The sequence below is a fragment of the Anomaloglossus baeobatrachus genome, chromosome 3 (assembly GCF_048569485.1).
Source record: "Anomaloglossus baeobatrachus isolate aAnoBae1 chromosome 3, aAnoBae1.hap1, whole genome shotgun sequence".
In the NCBI taxonomy this organism is placed as follows: Eukaryota; Metazoa; Chordata; class Amphibia; order Anura; family Aromobatidae; genus Anomaloglossus; species Anomaloglossus baeobatrachus.
The window spans coordinates 636173047-636197821 of record NC_134355.1 but is presented as its reverse complement, the minus strand read 5'-3'; positions in this window follow the sequence as shown (position 1 = coordinate 636197821).

Below are 24775 nucleotides of genomic sequence, written 5' to 3'. Positions count from 1 at the left end.
CTCTCACTTTGCATATATACTGTAGGAGATCCTATCCTCCCCATCTATCTATGTCACAGATGTCTGCAATGCAGCTCCACATTTGATGGCCCTTTCACCAAGCTATTGAAGCGACCGGTGGTAGGGCCGCGGGTGTGTGTGTATGCTCTATTCCAACAAAATCCCCATACTCAGATTTTACCGGTAGTAACATTTCTTTACTAGGAAACATGTTTATAATACAATCAACTGAACTATCTGCACACATGGGTATAAGGAAGCCCCTGGACTTTCACTCCTTCCGGGTATGCAGCAAGGAAAAAAAAAAAGAAAGGAAAAACAACAACAAAAAAATGGCGGCAACTTTCCCTAACTTTCCCTACAAACACGTACCAGTCTATCCCGGAAGAAGATGTCGCTCCCACGTCGCAGGCCTGGGGTCTCACGGTGATGGGTCCCGGTGCAGCGCTGAAGAGATGAAGCTCCTCGGTCTTTTCTTTTCTTTTATCTTCCCCAGCTGGTGACGGTTTATAAGTAGTCTTTTGGTCCCGGAGCACGCCGGGCAGAAGAAGGCAGGTCACAGTCCTTGCAATTACACTCAGATGGCGGTGCTCGGTAGTCCGGTTAGCTCCCTGATGAAAACAAAGTTCTGCAGACTGGGAGTGACAGAAACTGCTTCCACCGGGTGATTTCTTCTTGACTTTTGCGGCAAAACGAGCCCTCTCTTCAGGGAGACCACACGCAGGACTCTCCTCACTGAGCTCCGGAGCTGAACAACAACTTCCCGCGCCTTTTTTTCTGGTTTTACACACACCAGCTCCTGTGGGGAATTTCCCAGCTCTGTGTTTGTCGTTGTACAGTCTGACGCTGCCCCCTTGTGGGCAATTGCTGGAACAGTATTCAAAGCCATTTCTACAGAAAGGATACAGTCGGACTTGTTGACCCCATTACATACCCCCCCACTTAAAGGTTGGCAGTCCCTGTCAACTACCGTCGGTTCCCAGGCAGCGATGACTGCAGACGTTACAGGGGTTGGTTGAGAAGTGGGCCATACATACTGGTCCCTGTAAGACCGCCCGGGCGGGATCCCAGCAGTGGTGCGGTCAGTGCGTCTCAAGGGTCGGTTGTTCCCCTCCCTGTCACTGTCTCTACGCCCCACTCCAGTCAGCACCCCGGGGAAAGAACTGGGTTGTGTAGGGGGGTCACTGATCTCAGAGTCAAGGTGATCACTATGCCGGGAAACGTCCGTGTCGTCAGTCGTGTTGGTAGTGTCATCCCCTCCGGGTACTGTGGTAGGGGAGTCAGGCTGGGATCGGCAGGGCCGCAACATATTTCGGTGCACAGTGCGGATGCTGTGATTGTCTTCACCCCGCACTCGGTATACATGCCCGTTGGGGTAGGGGCGTTCGATTACCCGGTAAACCTCAGTCTCCCACTTGGCTCGAAGTTTCCCTTGGGGCTTCTTGATACGGAGCAGGACTGGCTGTCCCAACTTCAAGGGTTGCTCTTGCACGGGGAGTGGATCAGCATGTATCTGGCCCCGGATTTGTTTGCTCACCAGTCGGTGTACCGTCTCCATCTTCTGTCGGTGAGCATTTAGCCAGGAGGGGTAGTTATGGCAGACGTCAACTCCAGGGCGAAATAGGTTCAGGTCATGGACCCCTTTTCCGGGGCGACCAAAGAGAAGGGTGTGTGGGGTGTAGCCAGTCACAGAGTGGACCTGGTTGTTGTAGGCCCATACTAAATCAGGAAGGAATTGAGGCCATTGGTCTTTCTTATCATCGGCCAAGGTGCGGATCAGCTGGAGTAGGGTCCGGTTGAAGCGTTCACATGCACCGTTCCCTTGTGGGTGGTAAGGAGTGGTCCTCGACTTCTGGATCCCATACATCTGGTGCAGCTCTTCGATGACTCGGCCCTCGAAACAAGCCCCCTGGTCGGAGTGCAACCTCTCCGGGCACCCGTAGACATGGATGAACTGTCGACAGATGGCCCGAGCAGCCGATTCAGCCGTCTGGTCTTTGGTAGTGACAGCGACAGCGAATTTTGTGAAGTGATCCACCATGACTAAACAATACTGATAGCCACTGCTCGCCGTCCCAACCAGCAGATAATCCACCATCAACAGCTCAAGGGGTCTGGATGTTTTAATTGTCTGAACAGGCGCACGCTGCTCAGAGGACTTGTGTAGTTCACAGGTGCGACAGGTCTGGCAGACGTCTTCAACCAACTTGCGGAGCCCCGGACAATAGATGGACTGTTGAACCCACCGAAAAGTCTTGTCCATTCCGAAGTGTCCATTCCTTTTGTGGGCCTGGACCACCATCTCACGGGCCAATTGTTCAGGCACTACAACTTGTGCGCATTCTTCCAGCATGTGTGACAAGAGAACCTTCCGGTATAGCACTCCTTCTCTCAGAATCAGCCGGTCCCACTGGCTGAGCAGGGTCAAGGTCCCGGTAGACAGTCGTGCCCGTATATCGGCGGGAGGCTTCTGCTGCCGTTTCACCCATTGTTTGAGTAGAGCCCAATCGGGGTTCTGGTCCTGAATCCTGCACCACTCCTGGGGTGGCAAGGCGACTCCCACCGGAGTTCCAGCTTCGCCCACAACGAACTGGCGGTGATCCACCATCTGTTGTGCGAGCTTTGCAAAGTCAGGTGTCTCGTCCCCTTCTAATTCTTCATCCCGGTCTCGGTTGAGTAAGGGGTATGACACTCTAGACAGGCTGTCCGCATTTTGGTTCTCAGCTCCAGCCCGATACTTGATCTTGTAATTGAACTTGGAGAGCCGAGCCATCCAACGCTGCTCCATGACTCCGAGCTTCGCATTTTCCAGATGGGCCAACGGGTTGTTATCGGTCAGGACTAGTACTTCGGTCCCCGTGAGGTACCCTGCAAATTTCTCCGCCATAGCCCACGTTAGGGCCAACAGCTCCAGCCGGAACGAGCTATAATTGGTGGGGTTCTTCTCGCCCTCATGTAGGGACCGACTGGCATAGGCTATGACCCGTTCCTTGCCGTCTTGGACCTGTGAAAGTACTGCCCCTAGACCCTGTAAACTGGCATCGGTGTGTAGTTGGAAGGGCAGGTTGTAGTCCGCATATGCCAGGATGGGGGGAGACGTTAAGGCACCCTTTAGGGCTTGGAAGGAGTCTTCCTGGCTGGGTCCCCAGCGGATGAGTCGTCCTCTGGGGCTGTTGGTGGTCCCTCGAAGCAGATCCTGCAAGGGTGCAGCAAGCCGGGCGAAGTTTTTGACGAACCGGCGGTAGTAGCCGGCCAACCCCAGGAAAGCCCTGACCTCTTTGACGTTTGTGGGCTGCGGCCAATCCCGTACGGCGGCTATCTTCTCTGAAGATGGCTGGACGCCTTCGGCTGAGATCCGGTGGCCCAGGTAATTGATCTCGGGCTGCAGAAGACGGCACTTGTTGGGTTTCAACTTCAGGCCATGTTCCCTCAACCTACTGAACACACGGCCCAGCTGCTGTAGGTGTTCTTCAAATGTGGCCGAATAGACTACAATGTCGTCCAGGTAGATGAGGGTGAAGTCGAAGTTGAAGTCTCCCAAGCAGCGCTCCATCAGCCGCTGGAAAGTCCCCGGCGCGTTGTTCAGACCAAAGGGCATCCGGTCAAACTCGTACAGGCCCATGGGTAAGATGAAAGCAGTCTTCTCTCTATCTTTCTCATGCATAGGTACCTGCCAATATCCGCTGGCCAGATCCAACGAGGAGAAGTATTTGGCTTTCTTCAGGGCTGTCAGGGATTCTTCGATCCTTGGCAGAGGGTACGAGTCCCGGATGGTGCAAGCATTCAAACGGCGGTAGTCCACACAGAATCTCAGGGATCCGTCCTTCTTCTTGACTAACACTACCGGCGCCGCCCAGGGGCTCTGGCTTTCCCGTACCACTCCCGCGTGTAGCATGGAATTCAGGAGATTTTTCACTTCTTGGTATTGCTGGGGAGGAATTTGGTGGTACCTTTCACGGATAGGAGCAGTGTCACCGGTGGGGATCTCGTGCTTGATACTGGTGGTGCACCCAAAGTCGGTGTCGTGCCGGGCAAAGGACGCCTGATGCTCTTGGAGTAGCTCTTCCACCTGAGACACCTCCCGTTTGGAGTATTGGGATACGTCCAACTGACACTTCTCTCGGAGTTCTCGCCCCACGTTGGTGTCACCCGCGACAGCGGCCATGGTAGAGACCGTCACTGTCCAATCTCCCTCTGTAGACGGTACAAACTGGAGGGGGCTCATAGGGTTCACCTCTTCGGTTAGAGCGTAGACTCGGCCGAGCTGTGTCCCGGCTTCTAGGTCAACGCTCACATTAGCCGTGTTGCCCAGCCTGACAGGAATTCTTCCCTTTCTCACTACTGCTAGAGTTCGAGCGACTAGTGGGTTCAGCTTCCCCTCCCTCGGGGAGCGCGGCTCAATCAGCACCTCCACGCCTTCAAACTGTCTCATGGTGCCAAGGGGTAGTGAGATAACTGTCTCTTTTCCAGCTGGTAAGGTGATCCTAGTATGGCGGGGTACGGTGACCGTGGCCAGCGGCAGCTGTTCTTCGGTCATTCGCTGGAGGTTGCAGGTCCGGACCACTTGTTGAAAGGCACGGCGGGTGGCCTTATGTGCGGTCACTCCTTGCCAGTACTTGGGCCCCTTCTTGGTAAACAGCACCAGATTCAGGTCCTTCAAGATGTTCATCCCAATAATCATGGGCGTTTCTGGTTCAAAGCCTTCCCTGACCACAATTATCCCTCTCTTCCCGAGATCTTGGCCACAGATTTCGGTGTTCATCCAGGCAACTCCCGACACCGGAATGGGTAGATTATTGGCTGCTTTGATCTTGATGGCGGTATCAGGGTCATAGGCAACTCGCGGTTTTAGACATTCTTCGTAGAACTGCTCGGAGATAGTGGATACCTGAGACCCAGTATCCATTAACCCTTGTACGGCGATCCCTTCCAGTAATACTTCCAGGGTGGGGCTATTTGATGCAAGTTTGTTCCGTGGCTGGCTCTGTTTTCCTACACCCCTCTCTTTGGCATCCCCTGTCGAGTGAGCCTCTTTGACAGGGGCGTCTAGTTTAAAGGCGGCCTCTGTTGTGGAACCTGACTTGCTGGTTCTGGTAGATCGGACTGTGGAGGAGCTTGAAAGTTCTGGGGGCAACGGTTGGCTCTATGGCGGGGATCGCCGCATGTCCAGCATCTTCCCATCGGCCGGCTGGGTTGTTGTCTCGCTTGCCGGCCCGCCTGTTGATCTAAGGTGAGCTGTAACACCTGTTTCTGCAACTCTGCCACCATCTGTTTCAGTTCCTCCGTGTTGCTGTTCGGCGTCCCGATATCAGATATGGACCTGCAAGCCGCGGTATATGTCTGTGTCTCCACGACAGGCCCCCTTGAACGTTCTATAGCTTCTTGTTTGGCCTCAGCGAACGTAAAGGCCGGATTTATCCGGAGTAGATCTTGCAATGAGCGGTTAAGGTACGGGTCTCTCAATCCGGTCACAAACTGATCTCTCAACACCAGGTCACGGGTACCCGTACTAGCTATCTGTTCTTCTTTTCTACAGGCTTGTTCTAGTAGCACTTGAAGGGCATTGGCATATTGAGGGATGTCCTCCGACTCGAGTTGCGTCCGCCGGAAAAACATATAGCGCAATGTTCCCGCATATGTGGTCGGTCCATAGGTGTTCTCCAGCACCCGCACTAAGTCATCCAACGTACGCTGGCCCCTAACCGTCTCCAGCCTGACTGCCGTCCACGCTTCCCCTTCTAGTGTTAGCATGGCCATTTCTGCTAAGGTCTTAGGGTCAGTGTTATACATTTCCCCCACTATCTTAAGTTGTTCAGTCCATTCAGTTACAGGATAGTTCCGTCCGTCAAACTTCCTCACCTGATTGACAATAGACGGCGGGGGAGCTGTCTGGTTATAAGTTACTACCGGGGGATGATTTTGTTGGTCACACATCCTGCCGACTACGCCACATGAAGCGACCGGTGGTAGGGCCGCGGGTGTGTGTGTATGCTCTATTCCAACAAAATCCCCATACTCAGATTTTACCGGTAGTAACATTTCTTTACTAGGAAACATGTTTATAATACAATCAACTGAACTATCTGCACACATGGGTATAAGGAAGCCCCTGGACTTTCACTCCTTCCGGGTATGCAGCAAGGAAAAAAAAAAAGAAAGGAAAAACAACAACAAAAAAATGGCGGCAACTTTCCCTAACTTTCCCTACAAACACGTACCAGTCTATCCCGGAAGAAGATGTCGCTCCCACGTCGCAGGCCTGGGGTCTCACGGTGATGGGTCCCGGTGCAGCGCTGAAGAGATGAAGCTCCTCGGTCTTTTCTTTTCTTTTATCTTCCCCAGCTGGTGACGGTTTATAAGTAGTCTTTTGGTCCCGGAGCACGCCGGGCAGAAGAAGGCAGGTCACAGTCCTTGCAATTACACTCAGATGGCGGTGCTCGGTAGTCCGGTTAGCTCCCTGATGAAAACAAAGTTCTGCAGACTGGGAGTGACAGAAACTGCTTCCACCGGGTGATTTCTTCTTGACTTTTGCGGCAAAACGAGCCCTCTCTTCAGGGAGACCACACGCAGGACTCTCCTCACTGAGCTCCGGAGCTGAACAACAACTTCCCGCGCCTTTTTTTCTGGTTTTACACACACCAGCTCCTGTGGGGAATTTCCCAGCTCTGTGTTTGTCGTTGTACAGTCTGACGCTGCCCCCTTGTGGGCAATTGCTGGAACAGTATTCAAAGCCATTTCTACAGAAAGGATACAGTCGGACTTGTTGACCCCATTACACTATCACCTCATATAGTCCATAGCTTTTGCCTTCCATTCGTGAAGTATAATGTAAAGCACAAAGAACATCATAAGCATAAAAAACCCAACAGAATCTACTTACATAACATATTTAAAAGTTTTTTTCACATATTTTCTTGGGAGTTTGCTATGAGTAGAAACATTAAAAAGAGCTAATCTCACCCTCCCCAGGTCCAGCAGTGCCTCTGCTACTGCTCCCAGACACTAGTCAATGCAATGAGGAAGTCACATGATTGCTGCAATTAAACACAGGATTCAGAGGTTTTGTTGCGATTACTCTGCAACTACAAACTTATGGCGCCCCTGAGGCTTCAGTCGCCACAGAGGTACTGCACCTCAGCGAGAGGTGTGGTATCCCATTCCCGGGTAAGGAGGACACAGGTCGTTACACAGAAACACAGGCACTCTTAGTTTAGCACACTCCATTAGGCTGTAGTTAAGATATCGCCTTAGGAACAAGAAAAGCCCAAAGCTAGTCTGGAGGTGGAGCTTAGCTAGTGGGAGCAGACTGTTGAACGTTAGTGAGTTAGGAAGTGGACGCAGAGGTGAGCGGTCCTGGGGTCTGGAGCTGGTGCAGCTCGTCCCAGGATCAGAGAGGAAAGAGTCTTAGAACCACAGGAAGTGAACCATCCACTCGTGGCTCGTACACAGCCGGTATACTGGAGTGGAGGGACTTTGCTGCATTGGTGAACTGGTCATTAGACTAGTGGAGAACAACCAGGCTCAGCTAGTAAATCTGAGGCTGAAGTGACTTTAAGTACCAAAGCCACCACCCGCACATAACCCGCTGAAAAGGTGATCGCATAGGACCAAGGGACAAGGCAGGCTAGCCACCCATCAAAAGGATCCGCAGACACCGGCTCAGGGGCACTGTGTGTGAGGCGTGGGGCAGACGGGAGAGGCCAGCGCAGGAAGATGACCAGGGAAGGAACATTGAATGGTGCATCAGGTTGTGCCTCCGAACTATCCGGAGATCGACTGTGGCCCATCACAGCAGGACTCAGCACTCTTAGGGCAGCCTTTGACTAGTTATGGTAACCTGGAACTGCAAACTGCGAGTAAAGTACTTGTGACTGCATTCCTGTGTCACTCAGTTATTCCCTGCGCCTCCGGCCCTGCACCCCGCCATTACATCCCAACTCCATTTACAGCCCTGGGACCCAGCTCTACCTGTGGAGTTCTATACCAACTCAGCTGCGTTACCACCGATCCCCAGAGAACTGAGTAGCAGTGGCGGCACCACATCTTGCCATATACCATGGGTGGCGTCACAATTCATCCCATGTAAATAATTCCCCAACCCAACTTCATTTATTTCAACAACACCGCCAGGTTCATGGAGCCTTGCCACTGTGACATCCTCCTGACAGTTTCATAATTTTTCATGTTGAAGGTAGACTTAGGTTCAACATGTTGATCCAGAGAAAGGCAAAAACCCCTAAGAACAGACACTAAGCCCCATATTAGGAAAACGCAGTCTGGTACATCAGAGTGTTCGCCTCCAGGAATTGTATACGGTGACTCCATCTGCACCATAATAGTCAATGGCCGAGTTAGCGCATACGTTCAAAACTAGTTTTGCGGGTTGTTCAGACAGAAGCCCTGACAGGACCACTGAACAGAGATCAGAACACAATGTGAAAGTGGTCCTAGACAGCTGTCGGCTGAATTGTGGTTTGGCTGGCGATTTGGTGACGAGCTCTCTCACTCGACTCTTCCATAAGCAGGAGCTCTCGTTCTGATGAGTGCCCCTGTGTTCTCAATGAGAGAGTCGCTGCCAAGTATCTCTGGCGGCTTACCTCACCGAGAACAAAAAGATCAGCAGTCTGAAATCGGACATGTCAAGCAGTTATCTCCTCTTAATGTCATCTGTTGGAAAAAAAACAAAAAATTCATATACATCAAAATGTCAGCCGAATCCGTTGATATTCGTGGGATCGTCCAATGTTAGGCTATGTGCACACGTAGCGTTCTGTCCCTTCAGAAATTTCTGCAGCGATTTGAACAGCACACGTGCACTTCAAATCGCTGCAGAAAGAGTCCGTAATGAAAAGGAAAAAAAAGCCGATTCCATGCGCTCTGAGTGCAGCCCCTCCCATAGACAGAGCAGGGACTGCATGCAGAGCGCACGGAATAAGTGACATGTCACTTCTTAGAACGCGCGCTTCGGGCAGCAGCCGAAGCGCTGCGCTCTAATATGCCACGTGCGTACGTCTCCTGCATTATCTTTAAAATCTTATCGTTGCAGATCGCAGCATAACTGCATGTAAATACGCAACGTGCGCACATAGCCTAAGTCGGATGTGTATAGCAACCTTACAGCAAAATGCACACAGATTGACCTCTGTTTCTAAAATGGGAACTCCCCCCACCTATTTCCATCAACAAAAATATAGTCAGCAAAGAAGAGATCAAGGCACAGCCACGGTTTTCATTAACCCCCTTCATTACCTTTGACGTAATGGTACATGAAAGTTCAGGTCCCTGCCTTTGATATGGGTTTGCACACTGAGCCCATATTATTCCTTCGCACATGATAGCTGATTTAATCGTTGGGTGACTAATATGGCATTCTGACTGCACTCAATCACTGATGCTGGCACAGAGAGGTGAGCAGCGCTATTATGGGTTGCGGGAAGGGGTGAATATTAATTTAACATTAATAGCCAGAACACGACTATAACATTTCCAGGGCTTAGAGCAACACAACGGGGCAATGTACAGCAATAAAAGTTACATATCCTGCAAGGGCTACCCAAGCTCTATTTCACAATACTATTAGTATGGTGTGCAAAAATGAACAGCAACTAGGCCTTATTTTTGGAGTAGGGCTTATATTTAGGCATACTCCAAAAATCCAGAAAAATCCTTCTAGGTGTAACGCTCACCACCAGAGGGCGCAGGTACACTGGAATGTTATCTTAGTGAATTGGGCCCAGGTCCCGGGAATATTACTTAGGCAGTAATTAATTCAGTTATTCCCAATTAACAATCTTTATTTAGATATAAAAACACACCACCAGTGTACAATAAAAATATAGTGACCAATTAGGTCACTTGCATATAGACATAATCCAAGACAAGATAAAAGATAAACATAGATATTTGTCAAAAGTGAGGGTTCACATATAAGGGATCACATCAGAGCCCAGGACTTAACTTAGGGGCCGTGATTCGGTTGTTCAGGCAGCGCCACACAGTATGAGAGGCATTAAGAGAATTGCAGTCCATATAGGTCCAGGTAAGTATATACTGGTGCTCTCCAAGTGTCCCTTTTAATAGGGACCTGCATATCTGACACCGTATCTCTTTGGGCAAGTACTTTTATATCTCTGGTTTTTTTTCTATTTTCATACCATATGTGGTGTAGTTTTAAACTCTGTATCTTATATGTATTATATTTTCAACTTGTTGCTGATAGAATGTATCTATCTTATAGCCTCCTGATGAACCACATGTCTCTTATGTGGGAAACGCGTCGAGGTGGAGACTGTTTGTTTATCATTGAAGTTGATGGCTCACTTCTATTAAAAGGGACACTTGGAGAGCACCAGTATATACTTACCTGGACCTATTTCGACTGCAATTCTCTTAATGCCTCTCATACTGTGTGGCGCTGCCTGAATAACCGAATCACAGCCCCTAAGTTGAGTCCTGGGCTCTGATGTGATCCCTTATATGTGAACCCTCACTTTTGACAAATATCTATGCTTATCTTTCATCTTGTCTTGGATTATGTCTATATGCAAGTGACCTAATTGGTCACTATATTTATATTGTACACTGGTGGTGTGTTTTTTATATCTAAATAAAGATTGTTAATTGGGAATAACTGAATTAATTACTACACTGGAATGTTGTAGAGTCCCTAGGTGTACTGAGGTGCTTGACCGCTAGGGGTCACTAGTACTAGGCGGGGACGGTCTGCAGAGTATTCAATCAATCCGAGTGTCAGAACGCCAGGAGGTCACGTCAGTACAGAGGAGCAAGAGAAACCGAGGTCACGTGCAAGCTGGTGGTCGGTAAGCCAGGAAGTTTTGTTAGGTACAGAAAGGGAGCAGAGCCGTGGTCAGAGAACAAGCCGGGGTCGGAACCCGAGAGGACACAAAGGTATAGAGGAGAGAGCAGGGCCGGAGTCACAATACAGATTGAGAGTCAGGAAGATAGGGAGCACAGACCATACGGGAGGGACGGAGGTCAGGGAATGGGAAGCGAGGTAAGAGGACAAGATCAGAGCAACTCATGAAAACCAGAAACGTACACTGCAGAGCAGGAACTATTACTGGTGGCATTCTGGGTGAAACAGCTCCAAAATAAGGCAGAGCGATCACCTGGAACGAGGCACGACCGACCGAATAGGCCCCTCCCACCGAGCCTGAACTCGGAGAATACAGACAACAAGAAATCACCAGGACACAAAGGCTCTGCATAGAACAAAGCCATAAGTGAACCATGACACTAATTTCATGGTAGGTCTTATTTTGGGGGAAACACAGTAATTCTGATGTTGAAAATATGCTTATATTAAAATATTGGCCCCAAAAGGCGTCAGTGTTTTTGTACCCTGTACAATCTTTAAAATGATTGCAGAATAAAGATGCCGTAATCGTTTTTAATAAAGACCATGACTCGACCTTGATATTTTCTGTGTTTAATGTAATATACTGTTGGTCTACAGTTGGATCGGCACCCATGATCTCTAAACGGATCCCCTTTGTATTACACAGAGAGTCTCAAGAAACATAATCAGAAATATAAACAATAACTACCCTTGCTGTAGTCATGTGTCCTATGTGCTTGGTACTCTGGGGGAAATTCATCCACAATGATGATGTCACCTTGTCCACTGCAGCCCGTAATTGACTACTGGCGACACAACCATTTAGGTTTAGGATTAGAGCTCCACAGTTGGGTCAGTACCAGGGTTGGAATTCCAAAGACAAATGCTGCAGTAATTTAGCTGATCTTGAAAGGTATATTCTCGATTATTTTTAACTGGACTGCAAGTTAGGTGTTAAAACACTTTAAGAAGTAATAATATTGTACAGTGTTTGATGGTAATGATGAGCCCCGTAGGAGATGAGAGAGCAGAAGAGCAGACACATAGGAGTCACTCATCATGTCGGTTGATTTATCAGGTGGCAGGACTTCATGGACATGGAGATTAATCAGAACAGAACACATCACATTTCTATTCTGCTGTTTATGAAAGCAGTGGAGTCTTTCTACAAACATGTATATATTTCTTTTATACCATATCATTAAAATTAATCTACACAGAAAACTTCAGAGGTCTAACCTGTAATTTTTTTAGACCATTACTAGAAATGCAGGTCGTGGCATACAAGGATGCTCTGGTTTTGGGATGTAACAACCACATGAAAAGAGTGTTCACATGATTAGCATTTATCACTGATCCTGGAGGACAAAACAGTTCGGTAGGAAACAGCCTTCATTTCTATAACAGAAAACTCCATTCTGTATCTAGCCTAGGCATTCATGCATTCATAGAGCAGGACACAGGCACAGCAGACCACTACTCCACCCAGCTGCCACATTTACTGATTTTTCTTGAGGTCTTTATGAGATGTGATATCAGTGCTATATGTGTTAAGCACCTGTCCCAGATCCTGGCTTTGCTTCCTTCACCCCAGTCCATTGAGCTCTGTTGTGTTCCACGTCAGGCTTGGCAGATGGCCCAGCGTAATCGTATGTGCTCATCTGCTTTGGCCTATATAAGGCTCACCAAGACACAAACCTATATTTTGGTATTAAGACATTAGTATTCCCGAGTCCTTTCTGACTGCGACTTCCAGTTCTTCTGCTACCGGCCTCCTGTCTGCCTGAAGCATCCAGGACCTCTGCCACCTGTTCCTGGTCTCCCGTCTGCCTGCAGTCTGCTAAACATATGCTTAAAACCTAAATGTGTAGCCCCAAAATACCAATAAAATTGTATAAAGGGGGGATACAGAGAGAAAGGACCACAAATTGATCAAGGTGAAATACAAAAAGCTTTATTAAATATGGATAGGTGATACAGGGTGCACAGTAGTTGCAGGCAAGGTGGAAAAAGCCTGCCAGAAGCAACCCACAGCAATACCAGGACAAACCACCAGATGGAAATATACCTGATGACAGGCAGCAATGTAAGTAACGAATTATACAAAGTACGGTAGCCCGTGGGAGACCAGATAGGGACAGTGTAAAGTTAGTATATGTACAAGAGAGATCTGTAGAATCTCACATAAGTCCCACAGTGGCTAAAGGGCATAAGCGGTTAGAAAAAATTACCTTGCGTCATGTCAGAGCAGGAATGGTGGAACTGTCCAGGCGTGGTGGCGGGGCCATTTTTTATGTTTGTGGACCCTTTCCGGTCACAGGAAAGTTTGTTTAGGTTATCCTAACCATATGCTACCTGTCTGCGGTCTCCAGGACATCTCCTTTTTGTCTGCAGCCTTCTAGGACCTTTGCAATCTGTCTGCAGTTTCCAGGATGTCTCATGACTGCATGTAGCTTCCAGTACTTCTGCTACCAGTTCCCTGTCTTCCAAAACTTCTTCTGCCAGTCTACATCTGCTACCGGTCTATGTTCTCCCTAATGGCTACCATCTGCCTGTGCTTTCCAGTACCTCTGCTACCAGTTCCCTGTCTTCCAGGACCTCTGCTACCTCTCTGTGGTGTCCAGAATGTCACCTGTCTGTCTGCGGCTTTCAATACCTCTCCTGCCTGTTTCTCGCATGCAGCAATGATGCCGGTGGCACGTGTCCACCCAGACCCAGACCTTTGGCTTGGAGGATCCACCTCACCGAGGGAGCCTAACAATATGTAAGGGTCAACCGGCCGAAGTGTATGAAGTCAGTCCTCAAGAAATTAGTTACTTCTCTTGGTTGTATGTGTTGGTAGCCTCTTTAGATATCAACATCTCTGGCTGTATGTTGTCAGATGGCACAGAAACCCAGAACCCACAAATTGGTTAAGGAAGAACCTAGTCCAGTATACAAAAATAAACTTTAGTTTACTGAACAAATTGATAGAACATATATACAATTAGGTACATAATTTAGTGATTACATTATCGGCTTTACACAGAGGTATATGTGTAGTAGCCACGTGTGGTGACACTTTACTTATGAAAAGCATTTCAATTACACAGAACAGTTGACTTCATCTTCTAATTATTCCAGCTACCCTTCCTTCTAACCACAGCCAGCTTCAGGGCAGAACCTTTGCCCCAACCTGGTAAGCCTAGAATTTCATCACTAGCACTTGGGTCTACAAGTAGCCACTGACCCTTTCTTCTCCTGTACGGTCCCCACTAACTGATTGCTATGCCTGGTGGACTTTTTCCTTGGTACCATTGAAGTGGAGCTTGTTTGTCTGCCCTCCTGTCCCACTATCTGGGCCCCAAGACTTGTTGGCCATAAAAGAAATGCAGCAAACATGCAATAATCAAAAATTAGCAGCTGAGCCACTCGGATCCGGACCTTAAGTGGGTGGCTCGAGGGTCTCCGGACCCGGGGGTCCTGCGGTCACGTCAATCAAAAGGGGTTTGGTGGTGTGGGGACGTAGGTGTACGGCCGGAGCCGCGTTTGACGCCACCCACGGGATGTGGTGAAGGTGGACACTACCGCTGCAATTACGGGGCACCCAGGGGAGATGTTGTGCAGCAAGTTGTTAACCCCTCCATGGGCAGGGATGATGGCCCCGGGACCCGTTGGGGGGTGTTTGGCGGTGCAGGGAGATGGGCGGCCGGAGGGCACTGATGTACTCACAATTAGTAAACACACGAGTCTCTGGTAAACCAAGGTGATGGTCGTCGGTGCCCGCAGCCGGCTGCAGTCTGGCCCCCACCCAGTTGGTGGTCTCTGCCTTTCTCCTGCACCTGTTTGTGATGGTGGACTACCTTCGCTTGCAACTTCAGGAGTCCGCTCCCTGGCTAGTGTTTTTTTGAGAAGTTTAAAGATATGACAAGATAAGTGTGACACTGACACATGCCTGACAGGGAGACGGATACAACATTGACGATACCTATTGTTTAGTAGTATAAGTAATAACGTGTAAATTATATTGTTGTAAAGTTGATTATTTTATTTTGAAATTACCTGTTTCAAATAATCACCAATTGCACTGTGCTCTGAACGAACATTCCAAACACCATATTTTTCGTTTGTGTAAAATGAATCCCTATTGTTGACGTTTCCCTATTGTTCCCCTATTGTTTCTTTGCTGTTGCATCCTCGGAACCTGCTTAAAAACTGTTGTGATTTGAATCCACTACATCAGGAATTTGTTCCAATTATACTGGCTCTGTAGCCCCTCTCCTCTTCAGGGTGGGGCTGGCATCTCTGTGGACACATACATAATTTACATAAACAATTTTTTTTGTTGGTCTCCCTGAGAGTCGAATTTGCGACTCCATTTTGGTAGGCTGTATCTCTGGCAATGACCCACCACCTACATTGAGGCAAATAGGAGAATTTGGTATATGTGAGCTGTATTGCAGGCAGTGAATCCAGAAGCAGATTATACAGTTACATAGAGATACATCTGTATATATCAATGTATCTATATGTCCCTGTGTTCTAAAGGTGAAGAAAAAAATCAGATTTTTTTTTTGTTCCTATAAAATGAATAAAAAATAATAAAAAAATGGCAAAAACTTTGTTTTCTTTCTAATTGCAAAAACATTATTTACTCTTTTTTTGTGAGTCTCCCTGGGACTTGAACTGACAACCTCTATAATTGCAGACAGGAGCTTGACCTATTTCTATGTTCCTGTATTCTAGAAGGAGAAAAAAATTACTATAAAATTACTGAAAAATAATTAAAAAAAAGTTAAAATAATGACTTTAATCCCCTCACCGTCGGGCGATTTTCCATTTTTCGTTTTTTTGGGGTTTTTTTCTCCATTTCTTCCAAAAGCCGTACCTTTTTTATTTTTCTGTCAATCTTGCTATTTGTGGGCTTGTTTTTTGCGGGACAAGTTGTACTTTTAAATGAAATCATGAGTTTTACCATATAGTGTATTGGAAAATGGCAATATTTCCAAGTGCGGAAAAATTGCAAAAAAAAAGTGCGATTGCATGATCGTTTTTGGGATATTTTATTCACTGTGTTCAATATATGGTAAATATTCTGTCTCTTCCTAGAAGCTGTGAATCCCAACCGCTCAAATTATCAGTCCCTTAGGTAACTGTATGATTGTACTCACTCTTCAAAGCATCAACAGATAGTTTTAACTCAGCCCAACGATGACTTGTAGAAAGACCAGGAGAAACGCTGTAGTTTTCTTCTAGAATCTTGTATTAAGTACAAAGTAAAGGCAGGTGAAAATGAATAATCTCTACAGGGTTGTAGACATGTGTTCAGCAATGGTTCCTCTCTAGACTAAACTGAAGGAGAAGGGAGGAGCTTTCTATACAGAAGCCAACTAAGGGAGGAACATAGGGACAAACTTCATACAGTCTAATCTACCTAGTAACAATAAGGAATTTCCTGATAGGAGGAAAAATATTCAATGCAAGAAATATATACAACACGTTCCCATTCATGGGACACAACCCTCCCCGTCTGAAATCATCTGATTTCACAAGTCCTTCTACGACGTTAGGAGTCAATCCTGTCCCTCGATGTCACAAAACCTGTAACGAGAAAAGAGAGAAACACAGAAAAATGTAACGGTGAAGCACTGAATTGAAGTCCATGCTTAGTCGATGACGCATAGTCCTTGCGTAAAAATGTAAAAGTAGAAAAAATGGAAAAATTGAATTCAAGTTCAACAAACCCATCTTCAGATTGGTGAAGCCGCAAACATGCCACCTTTTCCTCCAACCCAATAATCCAACAGTAAAGTTTTAGTCCAAAGGAAAAGTTCAAGGTTCAATTGGACACGGACAGTTGTGTCTAAGTATAGCAGGGGTAAGGAAAGGTATGCTCCCTGCCGTGGCAGTGTCCAACGACAAAGTTAGTTCATGTAACGTCCTTCTTTGGTAAAAGTAGCACGCGTTCGGTGACACCAGGATGATTCACGCACATGTGCCAGCTGTGGCACGTTGAAGACTTGTAGAAACAGTGAGCGATGTGAATAAGACGAGCTATGGCTCGTACCGCAGATGACCAACTTGAGAAGCGCTCGAAGCGATGATGTCTCAACTTCTATATTGATGTCACTGAAGTCTAGCAAGAGGAGACGATTGGTCTAATTTCCTTGTCGGATTCTGGTTTCACCAGCTCGTACATGTTGCCGGCGTAGTTATCGCAGGTCTCCTCGTATAAGATACTTGATAAGAAACTGTGGAAAGAAAAGCGCAATAGGGTCTTACCCCAAAAGGGGAGGAAAATATGTAATAAAAACACACTCACCTATAATGGTTGTGCCAGTCACAACCACTATGCAGGCATATATAAGATCCAGGTCCAGGCAGCAGTCCCAAAGTTGGCTGATAACAGAGAGTAATGGAAGAAGGGTCTTAATTCCGCGCCAAGGACTCAATGGATCCAGGAAGAGATTAATGCTTCTTTAATAACATGCACAAGTCTATGCGTTTGTGGAGACACAGCTCCCTTCATCAGGACAATGGTAAGAGAACATCAAATCAATGTGATGTTCTCTTGCCAATGTCCTGATGAAGGTAGCTGTGGCTCCAGAAACGCGTAGACTTGTGCATGTTATTAAAGAAGCATTAATCTCTTCCTGGATCCATTGAGTCCTTGGCGCGGAATTAAGACCCTTCTTCCATTACTCTCTGTTATCGTATAAGATACTTGGAGGTGTCAGCCACATGTTGTCGCCAAGTTTGAACGCAGCAGTGAGTCTCGTTCCTCGGTCGGCTGGGTTTTGTCCGGTGGGAATGTGGTGCCACTGTTCAGCATGATCTCTGTCGAGAATATTTTGCATGAAGTCGACAAAGTGTTTCTCCATCTCTGGTTGTCTTTTCAAGGTGCGTTTTAGAGAGAAGAACCTTGCGGTTGCTTGCTGGGAGTTGTTTGGCAACCTTGGCCTTGGAGACCGAAAGGGTAATGGGGCTACCCAACTGTTAGAGTCATTTTGAGAGAACTCTTTATCCATAATCTTTATGAATTTTTTTGTCTTCTCTCGTCAGTGCCAATTTGTTGTCTTCATTTGTAGACTCAAACACTGTTGAACCAAAGTTGTCATCCCAGAGATGATGTGCGTCTGCACAGTCGGACGGCTGCTGTCACCACCTGCTGTCGCTCAGCCTCTCTTTCATCCAGTAGACATGCGGGCATGGTTGAAAGTGAGTGCCGCGACCGTTTGGGAGGATGTACGTCTTGTAGGAGGAGATCGCGTTGGGACTCTTCATTCTGCCTACGCAGACGTTTTCTATGATCACCCAGCCTAAGTTGTAGTGCTGAGCGAATCGCGTGGCGTGTGGTCCGTTGATTTGTTGGCGTACTTTGTGTAGCCAGAGGATGTCCCTTCCAAGCAGAATCAGAATATTTGCACTATGATTGAGAGCTGGGATCTTACTGGCGATAGTTCTCAGGTGAGGGTGGTGAAGAGCTGCCTCAGGTGTCGGAATCTCTTCCCGGTTAGCCGGAATCTGGTTGCACTCAACAAGTGTCGGTAGAGGTATCTCTACGGTATTTTCAAGAGATGTTACCACGAGACCACTGGCTCTTCTAACGCAAGCTTCTGAGATGCCGCTGCAAGTACCTAGTGTGTAAGGGTAGGCATTTCCTTTTAAGCCGAACAAGTCGAAGAGTTCATACCTGGCAAGTGACCTGTTGCTCTGGTCGTCCAGGATGCTGTACACCTCCACGGCCCTCTCTGGGTGACCTTTGGGATATACCCTTACTAGGCATATTTTCGCACAAGACTTGTCCCAGAGATCTTCTCCGCAGACTTCGGTGCACAAGAAGGATACTGTGAGGTGGTTTGCACCTTGGCCTGTACTCTCCCCGCCATGACTTGTGGTAGGAGAAGGTGTAGGTGCAGGATCAGGCTGAGATGGGTGGAGTGCATGTACAGTCCTTGGCAAGTTGTTCTGTAGAGGCACAACACCTGAAACATACCCCAAACCTTTTCAAGAGTTCCTTTCGTTCTTGGAGGGGTTTCTTCCTGAAGCCAATGCACTTCTTCAGGGGGTGTGGCAGTTTGTGAATAGGACACTGGCGGTTCGAATTTTCCGCCTTCCCGCCTTCATTGCCCTTGTCTGGTGCTGACGTTGGTGTAGGTGGCAGAACATCGGTCTTTTTGACTGATAATGGGCCCCTACGTTTTCTGTCATTTTGATGAGTGCTCTCGTACATGGGAGCTGGTGAAGTGGAGTTGGTGGGTTCTCCACAGGTGAAGCTGGGGTCTGCCTTACGTTCCGCGATGCCGTTGATAAACTCGCAGAAGTAGGAGAATGGAGGCAAGGAGACTTGGTGCTCTTTTTTATAGTTTGTTCCTACCGGGGTCCACCTTTCCTGCACGTTGTAAGGTAACTTGGCGACTATGGGTTTCACCCCATGAGCGGTGTCCAGGTAGCTGAGGCCAGGTAGGTGTGTGTCTGTTTTGGCCAGCTGGAGCTCGGACAGCAGGTCGCTGAGTTCCTGATACTTTGAAGCATCCTTGCCAGATATTTTGGGAAGGTCGTATAGTTGTTTCAGCAATGCATCTTCAATTGCTTCAGGACTGCCAAAGCCTTTCTCTAGTCTGTCCCATGCGGTTGCGAGACCAGCTGTTGGGTCGCTGATGTAGACGGATCTGAGTCTCTTGATTCTTTCAGTAGACCGTGGCCCTAGCCACCTGATTAGCAAGTCCAGCTCTTCAGCAGCCGTAATGCCGAGGTCACGCGTTGCGGTTTTGAAGGCACACTTCCACCCTCTGTAGTTTTCAGGCTGGTCATCATACTTTGTGAGACCGATGTTGGTGAGTTCTTGGCGGATCATGTACCTCGCAAAGTCGTACATGTCTGATCTTTCCGACATTGGGGGCACATTTGCTGACTGCGTGGTGCTGGTTGCATGGTTCGTAGCTAGAGATGAGCCACCCCCTGGAGTTCGAGTTCGTTTCGGTTCGTCGAACGGTGCCCCGTTCCACGAGCCGTTTCGACGAGCCATTCGACGAACCTCTCGAACCCCATTGAAAACAATGGGAGGCAATCACAAACACATAAAAACACATTATAAATGTACACATACAGTTAAACATTGCCATAAGACACTTACCGGTGCCCGCGATCCGTCCTGCACTCTGTCTCCCGCCGCCTTTCCATCGGTAATCGCTGCATCCCCCCGGTAACCAGCAGTGATGACAGGACCTATCGTGATGTCAAAATAGCCATGTGACCAGTCACATGTCTATTATCTCATTGGTACAGACTGGTCACATGGCTAGACGTCATGTTCTGTCCTAGGTCCTGTCAGTGCATCTCTCCAGTACGCGCTGATCGTTTGTGTATCTCCGTGTACCGGTGACATGCTCTGGCACACGGATAACTCCCCGTTCCTGCATGGGGCGCTCTTTACAGAGTCAGCCCACATGCAAGGACTGACTGTCACAGCCGGTGAATAGAGGCACCGGGAATCACGTGATCGGAGCACCGTTGCTATGGTAACCCGGCTGTGGGCGGTGAAGTCACCGCTAAGAGCCGGCAGCCTATGGTCACTCTCACTGAGTGGTTAGACTGCACGGAACAGCAGCGTCTTTCTCCCATGCAGTGAAGCCTGATGTAGCAGAGCTGCATGGGTTGAAGGAGAAAGAAGACAGAACAGCTGGGAACAGGTGAGTGTGAGTGTGTGTGTGTATGTACATGCTGAGTGCAGGAGGGAGCGGAGCCGAGCGGGGAAGTGTCGGCTCCCTGCACACGTAACCAGGGTAAATATAGGGTTACTAATGAAAGCGCTTTGCTTGGATACCCGATATTTACATTGGTTACCAGCTTACCGGAGGCTGCCAGTGATGGCTCCCTGTTCACTGTAGCTGTAAAAAGCCCTGCTTTTGGTGATCGAACCGTTCTCGAACGTAACTCAAACTGTCGAGCTTTTAGCAAAAAGCTCGAGTTCGAGTTCGATCTCGAGCACCCCCAAAATCACTCGAACATGAAATTGGCAAAACTCGAACCTCGAGCATCGCTCATCTCTATTCGTAGCTTCTTGGTTCAGGAACATAGGAAAGTACGGAGTGGCGTAGGCGTTTAGACCAGTGATCGGTTTGGCGTGTACAGTCTCTGTTGTATGTGGGGCCGGAGCTACACAGTTGTTGAGAGTGTAGCGCCTTGTCGGCATGTTAAGTTGCATGTAGACATGGATATACAGAGGTTGCTGATGCGCAGGGTGTGGTTGAGCATTGTAATATGAAGCAGGATCAGGCTTGAATGTCTGAGGTGCATTGGACTGACCTGGAAAGCTGGAAGTTGTAGGTGGATCAGTGTCTTGAAGCTCTGGAGAAGTGTTAGGGTATGTGCGCACGTTGCTTTTTACCTGCTTTTTACCTGCTTTTTTGCTGCTTTTTCTTCTGCGCTGTTTAATGCCAAAATGGATGTGTTCTTCTATTCAAGCAAAGTCTATGGGAATTTGGGTTTCTTGTTCACACTATGTTGTTCAAAATGCTGCCTTTTTGAGGCAGAACTTTGGTCAAAAACTCAGCTTTTCAAAGAAGCAACATGTCAATTGTTTTTGCCATTTGGGTTTTGCACTGCAAAGCTGAGTTTTTGACCAAAGTTCTGCCACAAAAAGGCAGCATTTTGAACAACATAGTGTGAACAAGAAACCCAAATTCCCATAGACTTTGCTTGAATAGAAGAACACATCCATTTTGGCATTAAACAGCGCAGAAGAAAAAGCAGCAAAAAAGCAGGTAAAAAGCAGGTAAAAAGCAACGTGCGCACATACCCTTAGCGCTGACGGGAATCTTGATGGTAGTTGGCAGTTCGTCGGCTTGGCTCAGCACGTAATCTCTTGTACGCTTAAGTGAGTCTTCTGTGTCGAGATCACAAAACTGGCGCTGCCTTCTTGGCTCCTACCCAGAGCTTGCTCAAAGACCTTTAGCCTTGCCATGGCCGCCAGATGTTCACATTCCTTCTGAAGGGCTTCAATTTCTGCTTCCTTGCGTGCAGATTCTGCTTTCATCTCTGCTTCTCTGCGTGCAGATTCTGCTTCCTTGCGTGCAGATTCTGCTTCTCTGCGTGCAGATTCTACTTTCATGTCTGCTTCTCTCTGGGTGAAGATGGTTTGTGCTTTCGTTGTTTCTGCTTTGGCGCGCGCCTTTATGAGCTGCTCGTTAAGGGTTGGGTACCTTGATGAGCCTGATTTTAGTGAGTGCCTTGAGCTCTTAACGGACCTGGATTTGTAAGATACCGCTCCTGACATTTGCGCCATTTTTGCTTCAGTCTCGCTCACAATGTCGTGCACGGTTTGGTCTCGTTCAGCATTAAGCTGTTGGAAGTCCTGTAGTTCTTTTTGAGACTCAGACGTATTTGATCTCAGCAGGGTAGAGGAATGTTTTTTACAAATCTCTTTGTAGGACTGGTATGTTGAGTACAGTTGTTCAAGGGCTTCCTCCGGTAGTAGCTCATGAGAACCACGCGCAGATAAAACAGTCACTTGTTTTTGCACTCTTTGCCACAATAATGCTGTCTGGGTGAGCAGTTCACTTCTGGCTGTTTCTAGGTTCTCTTTAACCTTCCATGTTGGTTTGGTCAACCGCTTAGATCTTTCACTGTAATTTAAGTGTGAGTCCATGTCTTTCTCTTGTTGCTTTAGAGCAGGTAGTGAAAGGGTTCTCTTTGCCTCCATCAGGAAGGGTGAATGCTGCTCTGCACTGGTTGTCAGGAAAACCAATACAATGTTGCAATCTGATCTGGGAGCAGCCTGAGTTTGCAGAGTGTATTTACAGAGTCTCTGGCTGCAACTTACAATTAGCTTATGGGTGATTCTAGGTTTATAGCTGCACACAGTTCTGATAACAGGTTAATACTTTACAGGGCACTTTCTGCCTGAAGCTGCTATAAAGTTTTATGCTGTGGCTTGTTATCAGCCCCTTGGGGTAATCCTTTCTTTGGATTGTATGCAGTATAGCACTCCTGGAAACAGGTTCTTTACTGATATATGTATACTAATCACAGCTAGTCCTTTTCACTATTCTGTCTCTTCCTAGAAGCTGTGAATCCCAACCGCTCTAATTATCAGTCCCTTTGATAACTGTATGATTGTACTCACTCTTCAAAGCATCAACAGATAGTTTTAACTCAGCCCAACGATGACTTGTAGAAAGACCAGGAGAAACGCTGTAGTTTTCGTCTAGAAGCTTGTATTAAGTACAAAGTAAAAGCAGGTGAAAAGGAATAATCTGTACAGGGTTGTAGACATGTGTTCAGCAATGGTTCCTCTCTAGACTAAACTGAAGGAGAAGGGAGGAGCTTTCTATACAGAAGCCAACTAAGGGAGGAACATAGGGACAAACTTCATACAGTCTAATCTACCTAGTAACAATAAGGAATTTCCTGATAGGAGGAAAAATATGCAATGCAAGAAATATATACAACACGTTGTTCCCATTCATGGGACACAACAGTAAAGCTGATGTTTTAGTGTGATACGAGTTTGTAGACACCAGACATACAGTATATAGGATTACTTTTATCTGAGGTTAAAAAAAATCAGAAGTTTGTCCAAAAAAGTTTGAAGTAGAAAATATATCCAGCACTCCTTTAAATAAAGCTCAAAGGTTTAACACCCAATCCGGCAATGGCTCCAGCAATTGAAAACAGAGAGAAAAAAAAAATCCAGCGGACCATAGGTTGTTCTAAAAGGTAACTTACGTCTTTATTAATCACTTTAAAAATTCCATAACGCAGATGGGATCCACAGACAAGGCATTATAAGATATCAATTCATCCAACATGTTTCGACACCAGGAAAGGTCATAAAAGTCTTATTCATGGATCCATGAATAAGACTTTTATGACCTTTCCAGGTGTTGAAACATCTTGGATGAATTGATATCTTAAAATGCCTTGTCTGTGGATCCCATCTGCGTTATGAAATTTTTAAAGTGATTAATAAAGACGTAAGTTACCTTTTAGAACAACCTATGGTCCGCTGGATTTTTTTTTTTCTCTCTGTGTCCAAAAAAATTGCGCACTTTTAGCGCCATTTTCTACGACCCATAGCATTATCATTTTTTGGGATGAGGCTCATTGATAACTTATTTTTTGTGTCTTGAGCTAACGTTTTTAATGACACCATTTTTGCGCAGATGCTATGTTTTGATTGCCTGTTATTGCATTTATTTTATATTTTGATAGTTCAGACATTTCTGAAGGCAGCGATACCAAATATGTCTATATTTCTATTTTTTTATTTTCAATGGACCAAAAGGAGGGTTATTTGAACTTTATTTTTTCATAATGTTAAAAACTTTTCTCCCACTTTATATTGTTTTTTTACTTGTCCCTTTAGGTGACTTGAAGCTGTGATTTTCTGATCACTTCTGCTGTACAGAGCAGTGTATCAGCACCAGCACTGCTCTGTACAACAGAAATCATGATCTCCTATGAATGTCGCCCACAGCCAACGTTCACAGGAAGTTCGTCATGAGAGGCACAGGTGTCATCAGATGTCCCTCGTCTGTTTTGACAGCCCACTGGCGCCCCACGATCACGTTACAGAGTCGCTAGTAGGAGCGAGGAATGATGCGCTCCCGCCAGCGCGTTAAATCACACAGACTTTTTTGATTTACACTTAACTAATAACACAAGCAATCAGTACACAGGATTTTATGGCACAATCCCCTAGGCCACAAGTCCAATTTTAGTTTCCTCACTTAGTACCGTACGCCTAGACAGGAAGCAATGGTGAAGGAATTTAAACGGTCATATGGAGCGCTGGGATGAAAAAGTATTCCTGGATAAATTAATGGAATAACAAACCTTTATTATCCCTCTAACTAGCCACAACTCATTTTGATAGACAAAGCTATCTTCTTGAGGGATTAGTGGCAGGAGCAGCTCCGGGTTTCATCCCATTGT